Source organism: Diceros bicornis, chromosome 8, assembly GCF_020826845.1.
Source record: "Diceros bicornis minor isolate mBicDic1 chromosome 8, mDicBic1.mat.cur, whole genome shotgun sequence".
NCBI lineage: Eukaryota > Metazoa > Chordata > Mammalia > Perissodactyla > Rhinocerotidae > Diceros > Diceros bicornis.
This window is the reverse complement of record NC_080747.1, coordinates 9,701,648-9,726,351: the sequence shown is the minus strand read 5'-3', so window position 1 is coordinate 9,726,351 and position 24,704 is coordinate 9,701,648. Positions and strand designations below refer to the sequence as shown.

At 41.9% G+C, this 24,704-nt stretch overlaps 1 pseudogene; it reads right to left on the bottom strand.

The window, feature by feature from the left end:
* Positions 1-577: 577 nt before the first annotated feature.
* LOC131409476 (calicin-like) lies at positions 578-2,342 on the bottom strand (annotated as a pseudogene).
* Between the last annotated feature and the right edge of the window lie 22,362 nt (positions 2,343-24,704).

Genomic DNA, 24,704 nt, shown 5'->3' with positions numbered 1-24,704 from the left:
CCCCCTGAAGTTCCCCACAAATGAGTCACAAACACGTCACAGCTGCATGGTCAACTACAACAGCCAAATAACCCTACTTCCCCTGTTCCCTCTGCCCCCATCCCTGAGCCTGGCCCACACCACTTTCTCCCTTCCCAGCCCAGGAGGCTCCTCTCCCAGACATGGGATTGGCCCTCCCCACCTTCCTGGGCAGACTCGAGGAAAGTGAGTGTTGGAGGAACCTGAGGCTTCACAGCTCTAAGCAACTGCTTTACCTGTCAGTCTAGCAGATGCCTGTGAAGTGAAAAGAGGTAACAGAACAGGGGATTTCCAGATGCTACCTTGGCCAGTGCCCGGGAGATGCCTCAGGCCCACCCACCAAGGACTCCATTCCAGCCTCAGCTTCGATCCCTCCAGTGACAGAGTAGCCCTGAATTTCTACCCACTGGGAGCAGCCCTAGCCCAGGATCTCCACCTTCAGGGCCAAACAAAAGGTGGAACACTAAGAAGGAACCCACAGTCCATATTCCTCTCTTTCTCTCTCTCTTTAAATTGTGAATAATAATGCACTTACTTATTCTCCCAACTAAAACATGGTTTAATTCCTTTGAAGAATCTTGCAAGGTAGCTTGACTAGACAGTAGGTGGGACAGTCTAATGTCTCTGGTGGGGGGGCCAGGGTCTTACAGTCTCCTATCTTTTGGTCCAGCAAGTAGGCATTGGGATTGATGGTACAGTCCTTTTTCTGAACATCGCTGGCTGTGGTGACACCCCCACATGCAAACACCCTGCTGTCTCCAATGGAGCATATAGCATGTGACTCACCCAAGGGGCAATTGTTGGGCAGGAGAGGCAGTGAGATGGTTGTCTTGTTGGCCTTGATCTTCTGCAGGTTGATTTCCATGCTCTGCCAGTGGCTGTGCACACAGAGGATGTTGTCTTTATAAAAAGAGATCAGGGGCTGGTGGTTGAACTCAATGGCGAAGGTGATACTCTGGACCACCTCCCCAGTGTTGGTGTCAAAACAGTCCACAACCCCCGACCCTGGAGATGGAGCACTTCACCAAACACCACCCGGTGACAATGTACAGGTTCTGTTCACTCTTGGTGATCATGACTGTGGCATCCATAGGGATGCTTACCTGCCAGGCACCAGGCCTCCTTGCACTCATCATAACAATAGATGCCAGAGACATACTGCCCTGGGGCAATGCTCCCACTACTGAGTACACTGTCTCCCCACAGGCCACCATGGTGGGGAAGACAAGCCCGATTGGCAGGTCAGGCAACTTGGTCCAGGAGTTGTCATCCACGTCATACCACCAGGCCATCTTCAGCCCTGAAACCTGGTCAGTGGTGCCACCAGAGATGTAGATGTAGTGACCAACAGAGGTGGCATTAAGTGCTGCTGCCTGATAGGGCATCCCTGAGAGCTTCAACCACAGGTTCTCCTGGATGATATACACAAACATTCCATCATTGAACTTGTCCTGGGCCTTTAGGCCACCTAGGATGACTACTGAATCAAGCAAGGCCCCTTTCGGCTGGTAGCTCAGCAGGCTGGATGGTCTCCCCTGCTTTCAATCCACAAGGATGCTCTCAATCAGGGTTGCATGGGCTGAGCTGTTTTCCATGCTCCTCAACTTGTTGCTGGTAAACATCAGCGTCTTGTTGGAGATGGCATTGAGATCGATGCAAGAGAAATTCGTGAAATACTTCTCCTGCTCATCCTTCCAGAAGTACACCCAATTTATGTGTGCCCTGAGAGCCTCGTCCTCATTGACCATGTGCAAGTTTTCATCTTGAAGCAGGCAGCCGAAGATGACAGGTGGACAACACATGAAGCCCTCAGGCACGGAGCCCTCAGGACTGGCCCAGTAGTGAAAGTTGTCGTGAATGCCTGAGTAGGCCAAGTCTGATACTTCTTGAAGCACAAACATCTCGGCCAAGATGAGGTGGCGCAAGCAGTTAACAGGGCTAATGGAGTTAATCATGAAGTCATTGCAGTGTTTTCAAAGGCACGGTATGTTGAAATACTGGGCCCCACGAAGGAGTTCCTCCACGTTCTGCTCCGAGATCACAACCTTGCCACTGTAGAAGTAGTCCAGGAGCTGGTCCACCATGGCTGGACTCAGGTGGTTGGGGTCAAGAGTTATAAAGAGCTCATCGGTGGTCTTCGCATCATCACTAGAGAAGAGGCTTTTCACTACTGGAGAGATAGCAGCCAGCACGTTGCAATGCGCATAAAAGACATGGTGGTCCACAGTCAGGGCCATGTCCCAATACTCTTTGCATTTCCTCTCTTCATTCAGTTTCTGCAGCAGGAAGCTGTCATAGTTTTTCTAGGTGAATTCCCATTTCATGGTGCTTACTGCTGGCTGAGGCAGAAGATCAGCAGCAGGTACTGGAGAAAAGACTTTCTCAGGCCGTTGGGATTCAGATTGATGGTTGTTTGTTCAGCAGTTGAGTGGGGAGGAGTAAAGGGATGGAGAGAGGATGATGTCATAGAGTCAATGAGGTCATCACAATTCAGGTCCCCCTGAGGCCTTTCTCAGACGCTCAGGGCCTTTCTCCCCCGTTCTGACTCCAACCTGCCAAGGCCAGATACCCTATCAGGACCTAGTGCCCAGGGCCCAGAGCTCAGGAGGAAACTCAGAGAAGGGTTGTAACTGCCCCCTGGGACCTTCAAACTCAGTTCAAGGCTGTTTCTGGAACGTCAGAGCCAGTAGCGCAGGGGGTGGTGTAAGGAGAGATAAAGGCAGGGTGCTCCCGAAGCTTGGCTGCAGGTGCTGCCACGCTGGGCACCCGCCCGGAGAAACTCATGGCCTGGAGGGTTCAGAAAGTCTGATACTCCCTAAAACTGGACATGGGAAGCCATTTGAGATCCAAAGTGCTCTAAAAACTGTCTGCACTGGTTAGAACTCTGCTGCTTACAAGAGTAGAAAATCCAACCTGCTTATGCAGTATAAAGAAAATTGCATTGGTTCACATAACAGAAAGCCTGTATGTAGGGCTGATTTCAGACATGCTTGGCACGTGACCTGGTTCTCTCTATTCTTGACTTGGCTCTGTTCTCATTGTCTCCTTTCTGAGGCAGATTATCTCCAAGGTGTTAAGATGCCACTGCTGCCACTCGAGACTTTATGGCTGGCGGTGAGGAGGGCAGCTTCTTTCCCCAAGAGTCAAACTGTCTTCTAGTTAGCAGTGACCCAAATTATTCTCCTTGCTAATTCATCATCCAATTAATGTGGACTGAGAGTTGAGATATATTAATTAGTATAGACCAATAAAAGTCCGTTGAGGGAAAGCTATTCTTTTCTCCTTTTTATAGATGATGAACTTGAAGTAGAGAGAGTTATGGCTTGCCAAGGTCATAAAGCTAGTAAAAGTGAAACCTAGGATTTAAGCCCAGGTACCTGACTTCAGGAGTCACATTATTAACCACTTAGCCATCTTAAAATTTCTGATTAAACAGACTTTCTGTTTTCATGGTTTCTTCTTATAATTTAGGCACACCTGTGGCTCCTCATGACTTACTCTCTACCGTCTGATATTGTGGTGGACATATAACTGCCGCCAACTCCATAATTTTCTGTTCTTCCCGTTTTAGATTCCGGACTGAGATAATATGATTGACCTACACTGACCTTGTTTGAGCAGAACTTTAAATGTCTCGTCTCTTCTTTGGCCACTGGCCAGCCTACTATGATAGGTCAGGGGTCTTCTCCTGGTCTAATACTCTTTGTCAAGTGAAGCTGGTCATGACTACGTAATATAAAGGCTGTGTCTCCTTCCCCTTCTGCTTGCCCCCCAATACTTCACACCTAGCTGGAGCTTGGAACATGCTTATTTCTCTTAGAGGTAGGTACTAGGATTGATCTCCGAGGTATACACACGTGCAGTGAAAAGTATACTACGAGGCAGAGTAAAATGCATGGCCTAAGGCTGGCCCAAACACAGCGGTGTCAAGATTAAAGAAGAGAGAGGTCTCATTTGTCATGCTCTTTGGAGATGTGGTCATAGCATAGGTCTTGAAGATGACTAGGGAAGGTGAATCAGGTAAAGGGGACAGCAGGAGCAGGGCATGGAGGCTGAACTGCTTGGCGTGTGATTGCTATAGACATTGTGATTAGTCACTTTTTCACTCAAGAGACGTATATTGAACAACTACTATATTCCCAAGGAGATTATATATATATATATATATATATATATACAGTTATATATACATATTATGTTACATGATATATAACCTCAGACTTCTAGAGGCTGACAGTTTTGTAGTTAGGAAAAGAGGGAGAGTTACTGTGCACAGACTTGTTACTGCTACGTGCCAGAGTGGGCTTCACGTTAGTCCTCAAGCACCCTCTGTAACAATCTTTGCCTTTCCCCAAGAACGGTTGGCCAATTCTCCTCTGTGTGAGCTCAAGTTCTTCTGAGAAACAGATATCATGATGCAATTCAATGTGCAAGATTTTTATTGGAGGAAATGCTGATAAGGTATAAAGGGAAGAGGGAGTAGGAGAAAGTTGAGGAGTGTCTTTAGACCATGGTGTAGGTCTGACAACTGTGAAAGGAGAAAGTGGATTGGGAAGGAAGAGCTTCAGATCATACTCCTAGAATGAGTCAGGCTAACGGGGAGTCTAACGAAGAGGCTGCCCACTAGAGGACTCCTGCATTCAGCAGGAAAGACCTAGTTCAGCACAGCCTGAGTAGAGCACGGCCTTGCTCTGAACATCGTGGGCAATCCCAAAGTTGCGGTAACTGGAGGCTGTCAACAAACTACACTCCCCGCGGAAGCTTCTCTCTTAAAAAGAGATATAAGTGGCCCACCCCTATGGCTGTTCCATATCTCCAAAACAATATTTTATACTGTATGCCATATTATTTTAATTATTGATATATTTTGTCCTCTTTGCATACCCGTATGTTTGTTTCTATCCTTCATCCCACTAAATTTAGCTTCTTGAGTACAGACCATGTACTATAATTCATTTCTGAAATTTCAGCATCTAGCAAAACATACAGTAGATATTCAGTAAATAATTACTGAACAAATGAACGAGTGATCCAATCAATCACTCAGTGAAGGGTTTTGAGAGAAGAAGTTAAATGATTGGCATCAATCTTTTGAAAGGTTATTCTGACGTTGCTGTAATTTTTGTGTTGCAACAGAAAGACCATGGACTCTTTATCTGACAGTCCTAGGCTTGAATCATATTTTAAACTGCTTATTGGGTTTGTATCTTTGGCCAAATGACCCTGCTTTTCTGAGTCTCAGTTTTCTCATTGTAAAATGAAAATAGCACTTACCTCATGGCTTTTTGTGAAGGTTAAAGAGATGATGCATATAAATGGGTGCTACAGAGCCTGGCATACAGGGGAACTTCCATCAATGTTGCTTGCTTTATCTCCTTTCCTTTTAAGATCAAATCATTCAATTGCCTGCTGAAGAGCGTGAATTTGTTTCCCTACTCTTCTTTATGAGGAGAAAGGCAGCAGAGTTAATCTCAACAGTGACCTCCATAGTCCAATATTTAACATAATAACAATCTGATTGAAGTACTTACCAGGTACATTGTCTTTCAGTCCTCTTAATAGCCTCTGAATAACTAATGCAAAAAAGTATGTAGTAAAGCTATTCTCATTTTACAGAGGGGGAAACTGAAGTTTAGGATGTTAAATAACTCACCCTAGGACACATTTCAATAAATGGAAATATTAGGATTCAAATACAAGTCTGTGTGACATCTGAGCTCCTAAACATTTTGCTGGCTCTCTAGTGATGGGTAAGCAGTTAGGAGACCCCAAGGACTGAACCCCATCCCAAGTTCTCTAAGCTTTTCCCCAAGATCCCAAGGAACTGCTTGAGGGTATTCCAATCCTGAATATCAGGAACCAGGCAATATCATCCAAAGAGGGAGGAGGATTAGGACGTGAAGAGATATCTGCTACCCTTTTGTTAGGGTGTTCTGCCCTCTGCTGGTTGCTTTTAATGCTTTTATACGAGTCATTTAAAATGCCAACACATCTTTTTATTTAGGTACCCTTGGTGCTAACCGAATTATTGCAAATAAGAACATTTCATAATATGTGTAACTATTTATAAATATGTGACTATTTGCAAGAATATGTGCGTGTGAGTGTGCTCACTCACAAAGCTATAAAGCACAACACAATCCCTGTCACATAATAGGCAATAAGACGTATTGCATGGATGAATAACTAGAAACTCACACACAGGAAGAACATGAACAATCAAAGAGTTGGATTGAGTATAGAATTAAGGTGATAGAAAAAAGAATGACACAGCTACAAGGAGTCCTGATAGTTAGCGTGGTGCGGTGACAAATAACTGATATTATCACCACCATTTTACCACTAAGGGAAAAAAATCCACAGAGAGGTTAAATACCTTGACCAAGGTCTCAGCTAAATTATTGGCCAGCAGGTATTCCAACTCAGATACCTGAGTTCAACCCGGCTTCCAGGACAGATTAACACAGCCCTGCCCTCACTCTCTAGGCTGGTAAACCTTGACTCCAAAACCTAAAATGAGTAGTGGGCTCATGGATGGTCCAGAAAGTATGAAAAGGAAGTGAGAGTCAGTGTTTGCTCACGAGTGACATGTGCAAGTGTAGATGGGGTGAGGAGCTGTAGGAAAGAGAGCTCTAGGAAGTCACCAAGACTATGAAGAGCTTGATATGAGCCTGTCACTCTCATACAGCATTTGTAAAAATTGTTTCAGATAAGTCTCAGAAATTCTGTGGGAGGTAGAATTTTCCGCAATGTTTTCAAATGAAGAAACCGAGGCTCAAAAAGTGCTCATAAGTTGAAACTTTGATGGTCAACTTTGTCTCAGGAACTGAGAAGAGGTGGCCCCCAGGTTCCAGACTTGGTAGCCAATAACAGAAGCATCTGAAAAAAGCAGGTACCACATTTAAATGGCGAGCTTGCTGGATTCTAGGACCTTGTCTAACTCAGGGTTTCTCACAGTTTAATGCGCACACGGAGACCTGTGCATTTTGCTGAAATGCAGGCTTGGATTCATTAGGTCTGGAGTGTGGCTTGCAACTGGGCTGTTCTAACCAACTCCTAGGTGATAGCAATTCTGCCAGTTCATGGACCACACTTTAGTAGCAAGAGTCTACATTGCCTCTAAGCACTCAGCTTGGGATTATGCAAAAAGTTGGTGCTCCATGTTTCTTGAACGAATAAATGAATGAATGAATGGATTGATCAATCAGTCAATGTTGACGTTTCTGCAATTACAACAGAATCATGAATCAACGATCTGTGCTCTCTTTTGAGCCTAAAATCTGTTTAGTTAACAAACCATTGCTTTCCTTATTTTGCCCTCTAGATAGTCAGACTGAGATCTTTTCATCTTCTGCTTTCCTGTTAATAAAGTTATTGGTGTGGTGAGAGGAAACACAGTTTCTCAGGCTGGGATATTTTGGAGATAACACTTTTAACTAAGAATATTTTGAAATATTGCTGAAAAATTCTGACACTTTGGGCTTTAGGAATTTTCCCACTCATTTCCTTCCTTGCCTCCCTTCCTCTTCACCTCTTTTTTTTTTTTTTTTAAACAAAAAGTAAGTGTGAAACACCTGGATTTTTGTGATTTCTATTTTCTCTTGTTTTCTGTCTCCATATGTGATGCTCTGGGGGACACGATCACTCTTCTGAATGCAGCAGCAAGTGGGGCATGTGCTCGACCTCCTTCCCCACCTCATCCCACCCAAACCCCAAATATAAACAAATTATTTTGGGAGCGATTCTGGCAATTTCCTCACTGCAGTGTCAACTAACCCATTATTTCTGGGCTGGGTATGCAAATTCAGTCATTCAGATCAGCAAAACTGGGAGGCCATCCCTGGGTACATAGACTTGACGAGTATTTCATTACCTTCAAAATAGTGCTTCCCAGCCTGCCCGTTTAACCTTTTGCTGAATACTGCTTGGAACTAATGAGATCATCCCAAACCTCAGCTGATCATTACCAGAGGCTTTGCTCCCCAGTTCCTCTGGGGAAAACAGAAAGTGCTGGAGGAAGAGGAACGAGGGCACTGTTAGGAGTGAGGACAGGCGCTTTTCTGAATTTTCAAATTTGTACCTTATTTTTGCATTCTAAGTAAAAGGCATCGGAGAAGCTAGGAAAATGTCTCAATGCCATATTGTGTATGTTTTTCTCTAAATCCAAAACTTAAAGTGGAAAATAGGTATATATACATCCATTAAAATAATGACTTTAATAAAACCTATGTTCTGATTGGGTGCTTTGAATCTCAGTCGACAGGAACAGCCAAATTAGCAGCCTTTCTATGCTTCCAATCGGCCACAAGGGGGAATTGGGTGTTTCCCACTATAATAGCAATAACAATAATAATTTATATACAGATGGTCCCCAACTTATGATGTTTCAACCCGAGATTTTTTGACTTTATGATAGTGCGAAAGCAATATGCAATCAGTAGAAACTGTAGTTTGAATTTTGATCTTTTCTGGGCTAGCAATGTGTGGTAGGATACTCTCTCATGATGCTGGCAGCAGCAGCAAGTCACAGCTCCTGGTCAGCCATGCGACCACAAGGGTAAACGACCAACACACTTAGACACGTTCTGTACCCGTAAAACCACTCTGCTTTTCACTTTCTGTACAGTAGTCAATAAATTACCTGAGATATTCAACACTTTATTATAAAACAGGCTTGGCTTAGATTATTTCGCCCAACTGTAGGGTAATGTAATGTTGTGTAATGTAATGTTAATGTTCTAAGCATGCTTAATTATGCTAGGCTAAGCTATGATGTTGGGTAGGTTAGGTATATTAAACGTAATTTTGACTTACGATACGGTATTTTCAACTTAAGATAGGTTTATAGGGATGTAACCCCATCACAAGTCAAGGAAGATCTGTATAATATTATATATTAATATAAAATATTATAGGATTATATGTTAATATATTATTAATAATAACTATGATATTATTCTAAAAGTTATTCTAAAGGTTATCAAGCCATGGCATTACAGAAATTTGGAGAAGGAAAGAAAAAAGAAAAGAAAAATCATTCCCAATCCCACCATTTTAACACAATCATAGTTAATGTTGGATTTTATTTTCTTCCTACCATTTCATTATATATACCATGTTTCAAGGGTATATACATAGTAACCTTACAATTTTGTGTTCAGTTTTTTTCACTTACCATTTTCACATATCACTACAAGCATATTTATATATGATGATCCAATATTTATGCTGATTATTTTAATAGCTTTGTAACATTTCATCAAGTAAATATGAACAGTTTACTAGCAAAACCACTACGTTGTCTTCCATTAATAAGAAAATTTCAAAGATAAAGACTAAGATGATGTGCAATAGTGCTTAGAATCCCACACCAAGATTTAAAAATGTGCTTTCTTGTACATATTTTAAACCACAGGTAAACCACCATGAAAAGAGGGTGTTGGTTGACTTGGATTCTGTTACTGGCTCGACCAGTCAAGCTACTTTCAACACCTGGCTTAATGTTAATCTTCAGTGCCTATGAAATCAAGTCTAGTGATACCTATTTAGCTTAGCTTAAAGTGCTGTGGTGAGGAGTCCATGAGGAGAAGCACATTTAGATCTGGAAAGCACATTTGTAACATATTGCAACATCATTTAGTTGCTGTCATTCTATGCTTTTTCTGTACGGCTCTTACCATGCCCTTAATCTCTGAAAGGCAAGGTAGCCTCAGCTACCTACTGGAAAGCACCGCTATCAACACCAAAATTTGATACAAACAAACAAAAGAATGCTCACGGCTGGCCAGAGTCCAGAAGAATGTTCAGCCTAAGCCAAGGTGGGCTTGGCTGGCAACTTTTGGGGCTGCCCAAGAGGTTACCTTCACTTGGGCTCTCAGAAACTCCGCCCTAGAATCCATCTTTCTCCCTCTCTCATGTTGTCACTTAGACTCCCCGATCCTCTTTCAGCTGGGATCCTGTCTCTCTTTATCCTAGGCTTGACGGTCATTTACTTCTACCTGGTTTTCTTCTGGTTTGAGCTAGAGAGGATTTCAGATTCATGAGGGCTGTGGAGAAAGTGAAGGCAAGCCAAGCTACATGTCTTAGAAGCAATAATTTGTAAAATTAAAGAATCAGAATTTTCACTCTGCTAATAAATTCTGGGACATTATTATGCACAAAATATCTCTCTGTCTCTCTCTCTGGTCTCAACAAGTTTGAGAGGGTGAGAAATAAAGTCTATCTTGCCACTTCATATAACCACTAACCAGTAGACACAATTAAGTGTGACATTCCAGTGAATATTGTTATAACAAGAGCCACAAAGTGGTAAAGCATAGTTAAGAAACCATTGATGAAAGTAAGATACGATACCATCTGATCTCAAAAGCAACAGCAAGGTGGTTACTGTCTAATAGCACCTTGTGTTACATCTTTCTTTTACTAAGGGACACAGCACAATCTGGAATGTCAAAGGAAGAATTAATACAGCCCACTCACAACTAGTTTTTCCCAGTAAGACATTATTCCATTTTTTTCCATTTATTGACTTTGAAAATTATTCTGCCAATATTTTCAGAGAATTATTTGTCTCACAAATGCCTTCCAGTGAGTCAAGATTCTTTTTAATTTTTTTTTCCATTCATACAAATTTATAGCCCAACTGTCACTTGTGTTGTTTTCGGCCCCAATGCAGAGATACTTAAGCTCTCTACATCTCTATGTGCTCCTCTGATTCTCAGTCTGCTTTGCAGTTAGGTTGGGCTATGTGACCATTTTTGGCCAATGGACTGAGCACAGAAATGACCGTTAAACCTGGCATGCCTCCTGCATCTCTTTCTGTCTCTGCTGCAGCAACCTTGGTGAAGCTCCAGACGGAGCTTCAAGATGGAAAGAGGTACAGGATAAAAGACAGCTGCTGAACCCACATCAAACTGTGATACAAGTGAAAAATAAACTTGTATTGCACTAAGCCACTGAGATTTCAGGGTTTCCCTGTTGCACAAGTTAGCATTAATTAACCTGACTAATACAGCTTTGCAACAAAGCAGGTTCAAATATCCAAATGGTTTGGGTAAGGGACACATCTGTGTACCTTGCCAGGATTTTGCACATCAAATTAGAGAACTACGGCTGCTGCATAGGTAAGTTAAATTCACTGCTCAATTATTTTCAAGAGATTGTTTTTATAATGTGAATTTTCCATAGTGTCCATAATTATCACTTTGCTGCTTCTTAGGATGTTTTAGTTATGAATGTGGTCATCTTTACTAGGCTGTTAGATGCTGAATAACTGACATTATGTGATTAGTTTCTAGCTCCAATATGACACTGCCTAAATAAAGTGTTCTGGCAGCCTGTGGTTAATGCCAAATATACGCTTTATGAATGAATGAACAAATACACCCATTTTGAATGTTTATCTCATTTTCAGAAATGGCAATTTACTGATTTGTTTCCTCATAAGACAAGTAGCCAAGTATTGTTGAGGCTATGATGTACGGTGGGAAGAGGATGCAGAATCAGAAATTCTGAATCTACATCTCTCCTCTGCAGTACCAGCTACAAGACTTTCTGTAAGATTTCTATCCTGTTCCCCGCTCCCCCTAATATAGAAAATGAGGGGATATTTCATTGGGTTGTTGTGAAAATTAAATATATGAAAGTACTGAATGTACCTGAGATCTCATCAGACACACAGCAAAGGACTTTCTCAATAAACATTAGTTATTCTCAATAAACTTTAGATTCCTCAGGGGAATCACAGTGTCGCCTAAGACATGAAGGAAAAAAAACCCTCTAGTTCAGATGATTTATGACATATGACCACCAGGTGGCACTATTGAGTCAATATCAGCATTTTTCCGGGAAAATGTCAATTCTGAAAGTCTAAAAATGTGTATTTTTCTGCTGTGATCATAACATAGATAGTTGCTAAAGATTATGAGATCTGTGTGATATAATAGCAAGAGCTGTGTGTTATATCTTTTCGTTTTTATTGCTTTCTAACACTTCAGAAATAATTCACCATTGACAGATTGTTGTTGTTGCTGTTATTATTATCATGATTATGAAGCAATGGGAATGGAGACAATTTCATTTTCTTAGCCCGAGATATTTATCAGGGAATCATCAGGTTTTCACATAGAGAAAGGGAAAGTTTTAAATTCCTTTTTCGGATAATATTTAAATTTTACCAGCGCAGAAGAAAATCTCTTTCCATAAACATTGGTCCTTGAATGATAGGAAGAAGGGTTACTTACCCTTGCCCCTCTGAGCAGCTGAGTAATATAGGCATTGCCGTTCTTCCTCCTCAACTTCTGGGGCTTTCCAAGAGGGCTCCTTCTCTTAGTCCCTTACAGACTCTTTCCCCTGGAAGCCCTCTCCTCTTCCACATGAATTCCACGGTCTCATAGACTCTGCTCCACTTCCTGCAGAGACCCTGCCTTTTTCTCCTAGTCCTCGGATCCGGGTTGACTATCATTTAGTTCCCACCGTTTCTCGGCTGTGAGCTAGTGAGGGCTTCAGAGACCTGTGGGCTGAGGAGGAAATGGAGGAGAGCTTCATTTCTCAAAAAAACCGTGGACATATTTAAACCATTTAGAAAAGTATGGACTACAACAACACCTGTGTACACACCACCTACATCTAACAAATGTTATCATTCCATCATATTTATTTCAGCTCTTAAAAAAAAATTACAAACAGCTAAACTCTCCACCCGCAATCCTATTTCCTTCTTTCTCTCCCCACAGAGAACTATCACCACCAGGGGAATCAGTAAGTGTCTCGCAATGCACATTTCGATTCTTTGGCTCCTTATTTATATGACACTTATGAAGGTAATTTTGGGCAGTGTACATAATTTTTCTGCTTTGGAAATGTAGAGAATGAGACAGGCAGAGGTGGGATCATTCCGTGCTCGCTTACCCTTCATCCCTCCCTGCACTTAGAGACCTAGGCTGCTGTCTGACCCCGGCTTTCTTTCATGTTCTCATTTCTCAGGATGCTGGCATAGAAAGGAGCATGTTATTTAGACTCAAAGGGCATAGGTTCAGTCCCAGCTTTGCTGTGAATGAAATAGAAGGCCTGGGGCAAATCGCATCATTCCTCTGAGCTACATCAGGTTATCAATACAAACTGTCTAAAATAATTCTGTTTCCATGGGGATCATTAATTTAATCTACAACTACATATTGTAGATTTTTATTGCAATTGAAAATTATGTATTTCTAGTGCTTCGCTTCAGAAATGCAAACTCACATAAGACAGTATCTCTAGAAAAAAATCCCGTTCTTGAGTGGAAAACAGGTGTATTAAAAATAATTACTGTTGGACGTGCTCAGTATTATACTCGAGGCATCTTTTAACTGCTGTGGGAGCCCAGGAGAGGAAAAGGTTAGCTGTGCCCTTGGCATCTGAGGGAGCTTTGTTGTTGTTGTTTGTTTGCCTATTTTTGCTTTTGATTTTTTTAAGGTGACAATCTGAGTTGTGCTACAGAAATAGGATGGAGCAAAAAGGAGGAATCAACGTTTATTTGGCACTTACTAAATGCCAGGTGCCACACATACCTGATCTCACTTACTTTCTCACCTGCTCATTCATATTTTTCCTTTCTTTATCTAAAGCTTATACTGTGCCTAGTATTAAGAAAATGATATTTTGTCCCTGTTTTCCAGATAAGGAAGCTGAGACTCAGAGAGGAAAGACAGGCATCCAACATCAAAGGGAAATTAAGGGCTGCAAGCAGGTCCCCATACCCTCTCACGGCACCCCTGGGTCAGGGTAGGGAGCAATGATGGGGGTCAAGAGGCCTGGGCCCAGCCTCTACTCATTCCCCTCTGAATCAAAGTTATTTTGGGATAACTCTTCCAAGTCAAAAATGGCTTTATTTTATTGGCTAATTTGCCAGCATCTCACAGTGTGCCTCCTTCCTCCTCCTCAAAGCTCTCAGCTACCTGGCCTTCTAAGACCCCACCTGTCTTGATTTTTCTTGTATCTCTTCCTACATCCTCTCAGCCTCCTCAGAGGCCCACATCTTGCAAGTGGCTGCATCCAGGGTCCCTCTACAACCCATTGCTATTTTCACTGTACACATTGTATCACAAGCCCTCACAGCTATTCTCACAGTTTGAACCCCAACCCACACACCCAGCACTCTTTACCCAGCTCTGGCTCTCACCATTGGGTGTCACTTTAGAGCTTTCTCATCAGAGAGGCATTTCCTGAACGTCAGAGAGTCAGGTCTCAGTCTTACATCCTCCTGACTTTTTCCTTCATAACACTAATTTATGATGTTAAATTATATAACTTTATGTGGTTTTTGGCTTACGACTTTTCTCCTCTTCCAAATTCTAAGTTCCATGAAAACAGACTGTGTCTGTTAGTTTGAAATTGCATATCCATTGTCTAGCATGACAACTGTACATAGTACATGCTAAATAAATATTTGTTGAAAGAAACACAAAAGCAAACTCCAAAACATTCATCTTTGATTTAAACCACATCTCTTTTGTGAATTCGCAGCCCACACATCTGACTTGCCAGTGAATGCCTGGCAGACACTGCATACACAAGAGGAATGCCTGCATCAAAATCTGCTTCCTCCTATATTCTCTAAATGGCTAAATGGCTTTGGGCCCCCTGCCACACGTGGGCAACCACAGCCTGAGTTTCCCATTTATCAGAGACTTCTCTCTCTCCCTCTCTTCTCCTCCATTCAAATAATTGCCCATTCATGCTGACTGTCCTACTAAATATTTTGTAAGTCTCCTCCCTTGTTTTCACCACACCCATGTGCTTATGGACCTACTTCAAACCCCCATGTTCTCTCACTAGTATCACTTGCAACAGGTTTTATTTAAAGCTACCCTTTTAGTTTGCCTTCCCAAACTTCGTACTTCTGTGTCCCACCTTCAGAATCTCTTTTCCTATATTCATCATATCTCTGTAGCAACTCTACTGTTATTTATGTTATTAAAAATAGACTTTGACCTTCTTTTTGGAAGTGGCTAAATTTTTGCTAAGCCATAGTATAAATGAAATCAGTTTTCATATGCTAGTCATAATTTTTCTACTAAGCAATGAACATATAATTATTAACATTCAAAATATTAATTTAGGTGCCACCTAAAATCACATCACTTCACACATCCCTTGTGGAATGTAACACATTCTCCAAACACTGACTTGGTCCTTACTGCATACTATTCATGTTGTAAGTAGCTTCCGCTACCATATCTAATTGAACATTCTGTGTCTTTTCTAATTGCATTATTATAGTAACATCCATAATAAGTATGATTATCTCTATTTTACACAAGAGAAAATTGGAGGTTAAGTAATGAGCCCACCTGGTAAGTAAGGGACTGGGAAGGAGCCAGTCTGGGTGACAGATCCCACTTTGGCTCAGGGCTCTGCTGTCGTTACCCAGGCTCGCTACTGTCAGCCATGTTCCCTTCAATCCTGAACGCTCAAATTCCTTGGGTCACACCCTTCAATGTCACCCTATTGCTTATAGGAGAAAGTCCATATACCTTAGCACAATACATCAGACCCCCACTGGTGTGGTGCCTTCTTTCCTCCCTGTCCTGTCTCATCTTTCACATGCCCTGCCTTGTGCTCTGTGCTCCAGGAACTCTGACCTGCTGGTTGGAGCTCACACCTTCTGGGTGAATTCTGGATTCTGGCCTCTGTTAATGCTGTCTTCTAAGGTTGGAAGGCTCATCTCTCCACTGCTCTGCCTTTCCTTATCTGTCCTTACTTACCTCTTCTCCTCTGTTAACACTTAAATGCAGCCTCATCTCCTTTAAAATTCCTTCCTGAGGGCTCCTTCCCCCATTCCCAGGTTGGGTTGCTTGTCTGTCTCCTAACACTACACACATATCTATCTCACCTCACCGTATCATATTACAACTACCTGCTGTGTTTCTATCTCCTTCTAGAAAGGTGATGTCCTCTACAGAGAGGACCTGTGTTTTTTTTACTCACTTCTGTGTTCAGCAAATCTAACCCAGAACCAGGTTCAACGAATCATATTTAAATACATGAACAAATTCTCTCTACTGAAAAACTTCAAGAGAATAGGAACTCAGCTCCATCTTTGTATTAGTTTCCCAAATAAGACATAAGTGTTTGTTGAAATAAACTATTGAAACCTCTATGGCATTTAGGACATTATCCTGTTATTCTGATCTAATTTAAAACTAGATTCTTTTCTAGTTGGCTTTCAGAGACAATATTAAATCATGTGGTCATCTTGTTTTTTACAGGCAGGTGACCTTTTATTGTAGAAAAGAGGAGCTCTTTAGGCCTCTGTGGTTTGTTCCTTTAAGAACCTAACTATTCAGCCTTCTGAGAAGCATGCCTCTTATTTCTGTTGATGAAGACGTTACCCAGGAAATAGCTTCCAGAATTCTGACTGCTCAGCTTTTGGATTGCTTGATAACTCTTTTTAATTAGCCCCTTGGTAATCATTCCTCTCTCCAAAAATGCCATTTTGCTGTAGGGAGACAAGGACAATCTCTTTTTCCCCAAGAGATAATCCTGGATCTCCACTGCAGAATCAGATAAAAGTTGTAACGTATTTCGGAAGAACTTGTTATCAAAATGTGTATGCTAAACCAATGTTGCCCATCTCTGTGCACTGAATACAGTTCATTTTCTGGTGACATTTGTAGGTCACATACTTTTTATTTTGAATCAGGCTATGTTTTCAACCATTTTGATCTTCATTTAACACCCTACCCCTTTTTCTTTCCAGTAGATTTACCTTTTCCCTACTGGATGAAATGGTACCCAGACCTGGGGAATTAGCAAATTCAATTCCCCCTTAGCTTTCACTTACACTGTTCAAACTACCTCAGTCAGAATAAGTTCCTTCTCTTAAAGTGGGGAAGAGGGCATCATTTCATTTCTATTTCTATGGGAACCTTCTAGAATTGAGCTTGGTGTGTAAATTTCTCTCGTACTGAGAAGCATGCTCCTGGAGGACACAGGACACAGCTTTCTCGCCTTTGCATTTTCAGGGCTTGCACACGGTGGGCTGTTTAAGTATTTGTTGAGATGAATGAAAATAAAATGTGTGGTTTCTTTGTCTCCACGTTTTCCCATCTTTGGCAGAAAGACCTTCATAAAACAAAGATCTGACAAGTCTGCCTGAGACAGTGGGAATCTGCTGGGATCTGGCATTGTGTGCTGCTCCATTGTCATCTCTTCTTGCTCCTTACTTGGCATCTGAATCCCTTGGAGCTCCTAGGGAGCTGCTTGAGCCTCACCTCCAGCCCTATCCTGCCCACATCCCAACTCTGCTCTGTGTTCTGAGCATGACTTGTGTTTATCATATCCTAACACTTGATGACTGGAAATAAGATCTTTGAGGGGTGGGAATGATCTGGATTCTCTTATTCAAAGTCATATTCTGGGTGCCTGGTATAGCATATAGCACAGAGTAGGTGCTGAGCTAGGCAATAATTATTAAATGCACAAGAAGTAAATAAAGGAATACACACTCTTCACTACAGTGTCCTCCCTTGCCCTCCTACTTGCTCCCCCCCTTCTTCTGCCAACTCAAACTCATGTTCTGTGATTCAGTTCAGATACATCATCCTGTGGGAGCCTTCCCAGATCATCCCCTGGCCCTCGGATGAGGTCGCCCTCCTCCGCAATCTCATAATGCCTTTCTAGACGCTCCTCCTTGCCTTTATCACATTACACTGTAATTCTCTCTTTATTGGTCTCTCTTGCTCTCCTACAAGATTGTGGGCTATGTGAAGGTGGAAATTTTAACTCAATCATCCTAGTTTTCCTGCCTCTTTGGGCTCTACTTACAGGAAACACTAAAGATATATTTGTTGAATAGATGGACAAGAGATATGTAAGAGTTTGCTGCAATACTGTATCCTTTGAAATTGGGAAGTGAGCCCAAACAACAAAGATCAATTGAAATACCACTATCTCTCTAGTGAGGTGCAACTAAGAAAACGGACAGCACAATCAAAGAAACAGATCAACGATCTGCAGGTCTTTGGGGTCTAGAAAATGTTTTTGCAAGCCCTCCATTGATTCCCAGAGACCTGCTGGGACTCAGGTGATAATTATCAATGTGCAGACAAAGAAAACAAGAGAAATGAAGCATCTTTAAATATATTCAAAGCCAAATGTCTCCAGTTGGGATATCAGCAAGTAATTCCCCAGGAGAGATGACAGCTACTGCTGAAGGATGTTGGGACGAGGAAGTCAGTGAAAGGTTATGTTTTAGTAAAAGGAGACTGCACAATATCTAACTATAAACTATTGTTCTTGAAAAAAGTGGGCATTTATAATACCTGACTATTCTGGTGTTCTGAGACCAATTTCAATGGGTCTGTGTGTGGGGTGGGGGTGGGGGTGGCATCCCACACCAACAACGAGAAATTCTCCTGACACCAGCTGGGCATCCTACAAGTCAACACAATTCTGACACTCTCTACCCAGAGATAGCATCAGATCTCACAGGTTAAGAGTTCAGTCCTACAAGATACCCCCCTCCACGTCACCTCCCACTTCAGATGCTAGGCACAAACACAAGTTACTACTTGTGCTTCTGACTGACTGCCTATAGATCAGAGGTTCAAACAACACCTCCCATGGACTTTAGGTGCTAGTTGCAAGTCCAGGTTGTTACCTGTACTTCTGACCAATTGGCTATAAATCAGAGGTTCTCACAACCTCCTCCTCCACTTCGATTAATTTGCTAGAGCAGCTCACAGACCTCAGAGAAACATTTTACTTACTAGATTGCCAGTTTATTGTAAAAGGATATAACTCTGGAACAGCTAGACAGAACAGATGCATGGGGCAAGGCATGGGAAAAGGGCACGGAGTTTCCATGTCTCCATACCCCCCTCCAGCGGTGTCATTCTCTTAGGATCTTAACGTGTTCACCAACTCAGAAGCTTTCCAAACCTCATCCTTTTGATTTTTATGGAGGTTTCATTACATAGTCATGATTTATTAAATCATTCGCCATTGGCGATTGATTCAACCTCCAGCCTTTCTCCCCTCCTCGATGTTGAGGGGGAGGAAGATACTAAAAGTTCCAACCCTCTGTGTGGTTGGTTCCCTTGGCAACCAGCCTCCATCCTTAGGTTACCTAAGGACTTTCTAAAAGTTACCTCACTAATGTAACACACCGTTATCACTCATATCACAAGAAATTCCAAGGGCTTTAGAAGCTCTGAGCCAGGAAGGAGGCCAAAGACCAAATACACATGTCTTATTATAAATCACAATATCATACTGACTGTGGACACTTATAATACCAAGAACTTTGAAAAGTGTTCCTTTAACATTGTTTTATAGATGAGGAAAATGAAGCTCAAGGAATGAAATTGCTCATTTTTGCCTATTTTGCTCTAAAAACATGGAATCCATGAAAATATAAGGTAGTGGTTAGGAGTATGCACTTGGAGTCAAGTTAACCTCAATTGCAATCCATTTTCTGCTCACAACTGACTATATCACTTTAGTCAAGTTACTTCATCTCCCTCTCCTTTTTTTCTTTCTGCAAAACAGGGCAAGTTATGGTACCTTCCTCATGGAGGTGGTGGGGGAATGAAATCAGCCAATTCAAGTAAAGTACAATACAGTTAGTTATTACTTTGATGGGAAAAATTATAATAGCTCTTCAAATTATTTCAGAAGAGCTAATGGGAAAGCTTCAAGCCCTTATTGGGGTATGTGTCCAAATTACCTGCCTGTGCAGGAGTGTACATGCCTAGCCCTCCCCCACGCCAGCCCCATGCTGAGAACTCATGGTTTTCCTGTTCCCACAATCCTGACCCCTGCTGGTGGCATCCTCTAACTCCCAGCCCCCCTCACTTAATGTTCACACAATTCCAGAGCAATTACTTGCAATCAAGGGGTTTGGGGGATGGACAGGAATGGAAGAGAGAGAGCATTCATTCTCATACTTCCCTTCTCAAAGTGGCTAGGGAAAATCCCTAATTCTCAGTCTTCTCCAGCTGTTCGCCTAGTTCTGTGCCACTGTCTTTATGCCTTCTACAAACACAATTAACATGCTGTTAAACCTTGCACAGTGGTCACTGAAATAGAGCCTTGCTTCAATATGTGTAACTTAAACAAGGTTACCTGGCTAATAAATGTTAGACTTAGGATTCATTCAGGAATATCATCATGTGTCTCAGGTTATTGAATCAATTCTCTCATTCGAAATTACTTAAGGGATACTTACCATATGCCAGGTACTTTACAAGGCACTTAGGGACAGGGTGTCACCTCTGCCCTTAGGTAGTTATAGTCCAGTAGGAACAGTAAGTCCTATTAAAGGAGTAATAAAATATATAATGCAATAGGAGCTCAGAGTGGGGACACTTCCAGATGTGAAATCCAGGTCTCTTACTATCCCCACAACCCAATAAATGGCTGTGGAATTGAATTGAAACAGTGTTCCTATTTATGTAGTATTGCATTATCTTACTTTGGGTTTCATTCAATAGCCATGGTATAGGCAGATTAGTCAAATGAAGCTCCAATAGCAAACTTACATGTTTACCTCTACTTAAAAACAGGTTGGGCCAGCCCCGTGGCTTAGTGGTTAAGTGCGTGTGCTCTACTACTGGCGGCCCGGGTTCGGATCCCGGGCACGCATAGACACACCGCTTCTCCGGCCATGCTGAGGCCGCGTCCCACATACAGCAACTAGAAGGATGTGCAACTATGGCATACAGCTGTCTATTGGGGCTTTGGGGAAAAAAAAAGGAGGAGGATTGGCAATAGAAGTTGGCTCAGAGCCAGTCTTCCTCAGCAAAAAGAGGAGGATTAGCATCGATGTTAGCTCAGGGCTTATCTTCCTCACAAAAAAAAAAAAAGGTTACATTATGGGAAGCTTAAAATTTAAAGTTTTAAAAACAAAGCTCTCGGTTCATAAACTCAACAGTAACCCTTTTATAGAGTCCGCTAAATCCAAGTGATAGTGAAGTGCTGTTGGCAAACTTCAACTCTGCTATGTGATGGTGGATCTATGAATGTTCCTAAGGTGAAAGTTCATAAGTGAAAAGATCATAACTAGCAAATTTATAAATAGAAGCGCTTCCTTACTTGTTGTTAATCTTATAGTTACAAAAAGTTGTAGGAACCTGAAACCCTCGCTTCAGATTTCCTGCCTCACAGTGCATATCTCTACATGTTCCTGGTCCTTGTGCCCTGAATCAAAAAAAAAAAAATATTTTAAATTAACAATTATCCATAATAATTGCTGAGTGAAATGAGTCATGGATCTCAGAGCTGTGAGATAGAATTGATATGATGGTGGTGGTGGTGGTGGTGGTGGTGGTGACGAAATTAATAATAATAGAAACTAATAACTATTGAGCACATGCTAAATCAAGGCATCGGACTAAAGTATGTACATATATTATTTCATTTAATCTTTACAAAAATCCATTAAGCATCCTGGATTTCAGATGAGGAAGCTAACGCTTTGAGGCTTTCCAGCCATCACAAAACAGCAAGCTGCAGAGCTGGGACTTGACCCCAGGGGGGTTTGAGTTCAGAGACAAGCCCCTAATACCACGCATGATTCCTCAGTTTCATTAATCAAGTCTCTTTCACTTCACAATTGTAATTGAAATCTAAGAGGTTATATCTTATGCCTGACGTCAGTCAGTGAGTGACAAAAGATGACTAGAACCTAAGTGTCCTGACTCTAAGCTTCTATTGTTTGAGATTTTCTTTTTTTTTAACAGTTTATCAAACACAATCAGTGCAATTCTCAGTCAAGATGTTTTCCCTCTTAGCATCTTTGGGTCAGTAAAATCCATCCCATGGCTCATTCTTATTCTTCAAGTCTCAGTTTAAATATTTCTCTATCAGTCACGACAGGCTGAGTTACACTGCTGTTAAAAAGAATCTTAGTGGCTTAAAGAAACAAAGCTTTACTTCTTGTTCGTACTCTATGCCCATTAAACGGAAGCTCATGGTCATGCTCTGAGCATCCTTTCCCAGGTCAATGAAGCACCTGTGATCTGGGAGGTGTCTGGTCCCTATGCAGAAAGAAGGAGATTGCTGAGCATCTGAAACCATCATTCAGTCCTGTGACTGGAGGTCACTCATTTGTGTCCATTCATCTCTTTAGCTGAAAATAAAGACATGGACCCACCCAACCACAAGAGGGCCAGGAAGAAGGGCCCTACTATTTGCCTGGACATCAGAGAGCCAGAAATTCTCTCTGAATATCCTTGAGGACCTTCATAGTGACTTCTTCAGAGAAGACTCAGAGCCCCTTCCTCCTTATTCTCATCAGTGGCTGCATTCCTCCACTTAAGGCCACTGGTCCTGTGATTATACTTTCCTGTCAGGTTCTCCCCTTTCTTACTGTTACTAGTCCTGGGGTGCTTTCTCATCCTATGCCTATCTCACCCCATCAATAACCTTATAGATTGTCCTTTCATTAGGCTATCTTTAGCTATCCCTTTGAGTGATATCTCTTTCTTTCTGGCTCTTGAATGTCCCCAAACCAGTAAACTCATGTCTAAACTTAGATATACTCTCTTATTCTTCCCCAAAAGGAATTGATATCCCTATTGAAACCTCCATTCTCTCCTTGACACACTGCAACAGGTTTTCTGCTTATTCTGCTCTCTTGTTATGGTTCTCTCCAAAGTTACAAGTAATCTCCATATGACAAAGTAAATGGATAATTTTATTTTCTTATCACATTCCAATTCTTTTTCTACCTGCAAAGTTAGGAGCAGAACAAATCAACAAGTCTGCTGCCTAAAAGCAGATATCCAACTAACAACACAGATACTAGGTGTCCCTTAGTCTTTAGACCATGACCATTGGGATTAGGGTAGGGGTTGGATCTAGTGCCTTGTGGGGAGCACAGGGAACATCACACTCACAAAATTACCACCAATCTTTTTCCTTCCTTTGGCCATCTTCTTATATAAATGGGAATACAGGGAGCTGGATGATAACTGAGACACTGGCTTTTCATTGCCTTGAAGAAAGTGTCTCCCCCAAATGTTTACAGCTGTCCTTAGGATCTGTAAGTACTTTATACATCTTTGCCCTCAGATTTGGCTCCCCATCCCTGATTTGAGGACCATGGTATAGTCTCATTCAGTATACTGCTATACCTTTTATTTCAGTTATCTATCCATTGCTACATAAATAAATTACTCAAAATTTAGTACCCAAAAACAACAAACATTTATTATGTCTTATGATTTTGCAGTTCAGGAACTTGAGCAAGGCTCAGCTAGAGGATTCTTCTACAACGTGTTGGAGCTGGCTTGCATCAGCTTATAAGAGGCAATTGTTAAATACTCAGGAATTTTGTAGCTCTACGGCTAAAACTGCAATAGCTTGAAATCAGCCATGGTGGAAATATTTACATCACAGAAATTGGCAAACACTAGAACATTTTTAATTTTTTCCCCAGAGGGCCAGTTTACCCCCACACCACTGCTTTTGTTAGACATATCCTTGACAGTGGTCAGTATTCAGATGGAAATGGGCTGGTCTGGAGAGTCCAAGAAGGCTTCACTCATGTGCTGGCATCTTAGTGCAAAGGGCTAGAAGGTTCAGCTGGGACTGTGGGTCAGAGCACCTATACATGGCCTCTACAGCATGGTGGTCTCAGGGTATTCAGACATTTTATATGGCCACTCAAAGCTCCTGGTGCCAATGTTGCAAGAGCCCATGTAGAACCTGCAAAGCATTTTATGACTTAGCTTTATGTGCCACATTAATTTGTCAATCAAGTTACTATGTCCACCTCAGATCCAAAGGAATTAGACTTTGTCTCTCAAGGGAGGGAGTAGTATAGAGTTAGTGACTACCTTAGATGTCCTTCTTAGATGGTAGACACACACAAACACATAAATGAATATAATTGCCTTATTAATATCTCAGCCTTAATGTTTTACAGGCATCTCTAACTCATCACGTTCAAAACTGGATTCATATTCTTTCCCTTATATTAGTTAGAATAAATCCTGCCAGCTGCTATAACATACAAATCCTGAAAAGTTAACTGCTCCCTCTGTTCAGTGTGGTCATGAGAGGGCCAGTACTCCATGCAGGCATTCAGGGACTCAGGCTCTTTCAATACTAGGGCTCTGCTATCTTTCACAGGTGGTTTCAAGGCCTCAAGTTTCCTCTTAATCCATGTTGGCTGGCAGAAAGAGGAAAGGAGCATGGAGATCATTTGAGAGTTTTCAGGGCCTGGACCCTTTCCTTCCACACTTGGTACCAACTTTATCTTCTTCTTAAGGGAGACAACTCAAAGCTCCATTTAGACATTTCCTCCACTCCAAAGCTGGGGTCTATGGGTGAGGTACAGTCCTCTCCAACAGAGCAGATACTGTTTCTTGTGGTTTAGTGACCCATGAATGAAAATGCAAGTTATGTTTCCCCACAAGTTCCCACTACCAGCAAATAGAGAATGATGCAGGATAACTGCAGTAAAACTTCCATCTGGACAAGGGAAAAGGAGAAAACACACATCAGCTCCTGGTACATAGTAATCCACGTCCAATTGTTGCTGGACAGAAATTTTGAAAGTTTTCTACTGTAAGAGAGGGGAGAAGCTCCTACTTGGGCCCCCATTCTGCTCTCAAGCAGGAACACTCCCTCCTATTGTACTTTAAGATCTCTGGTTGACCTTCTAGGGGGTTCCTTTGTGTCTATAATCTCCCTTG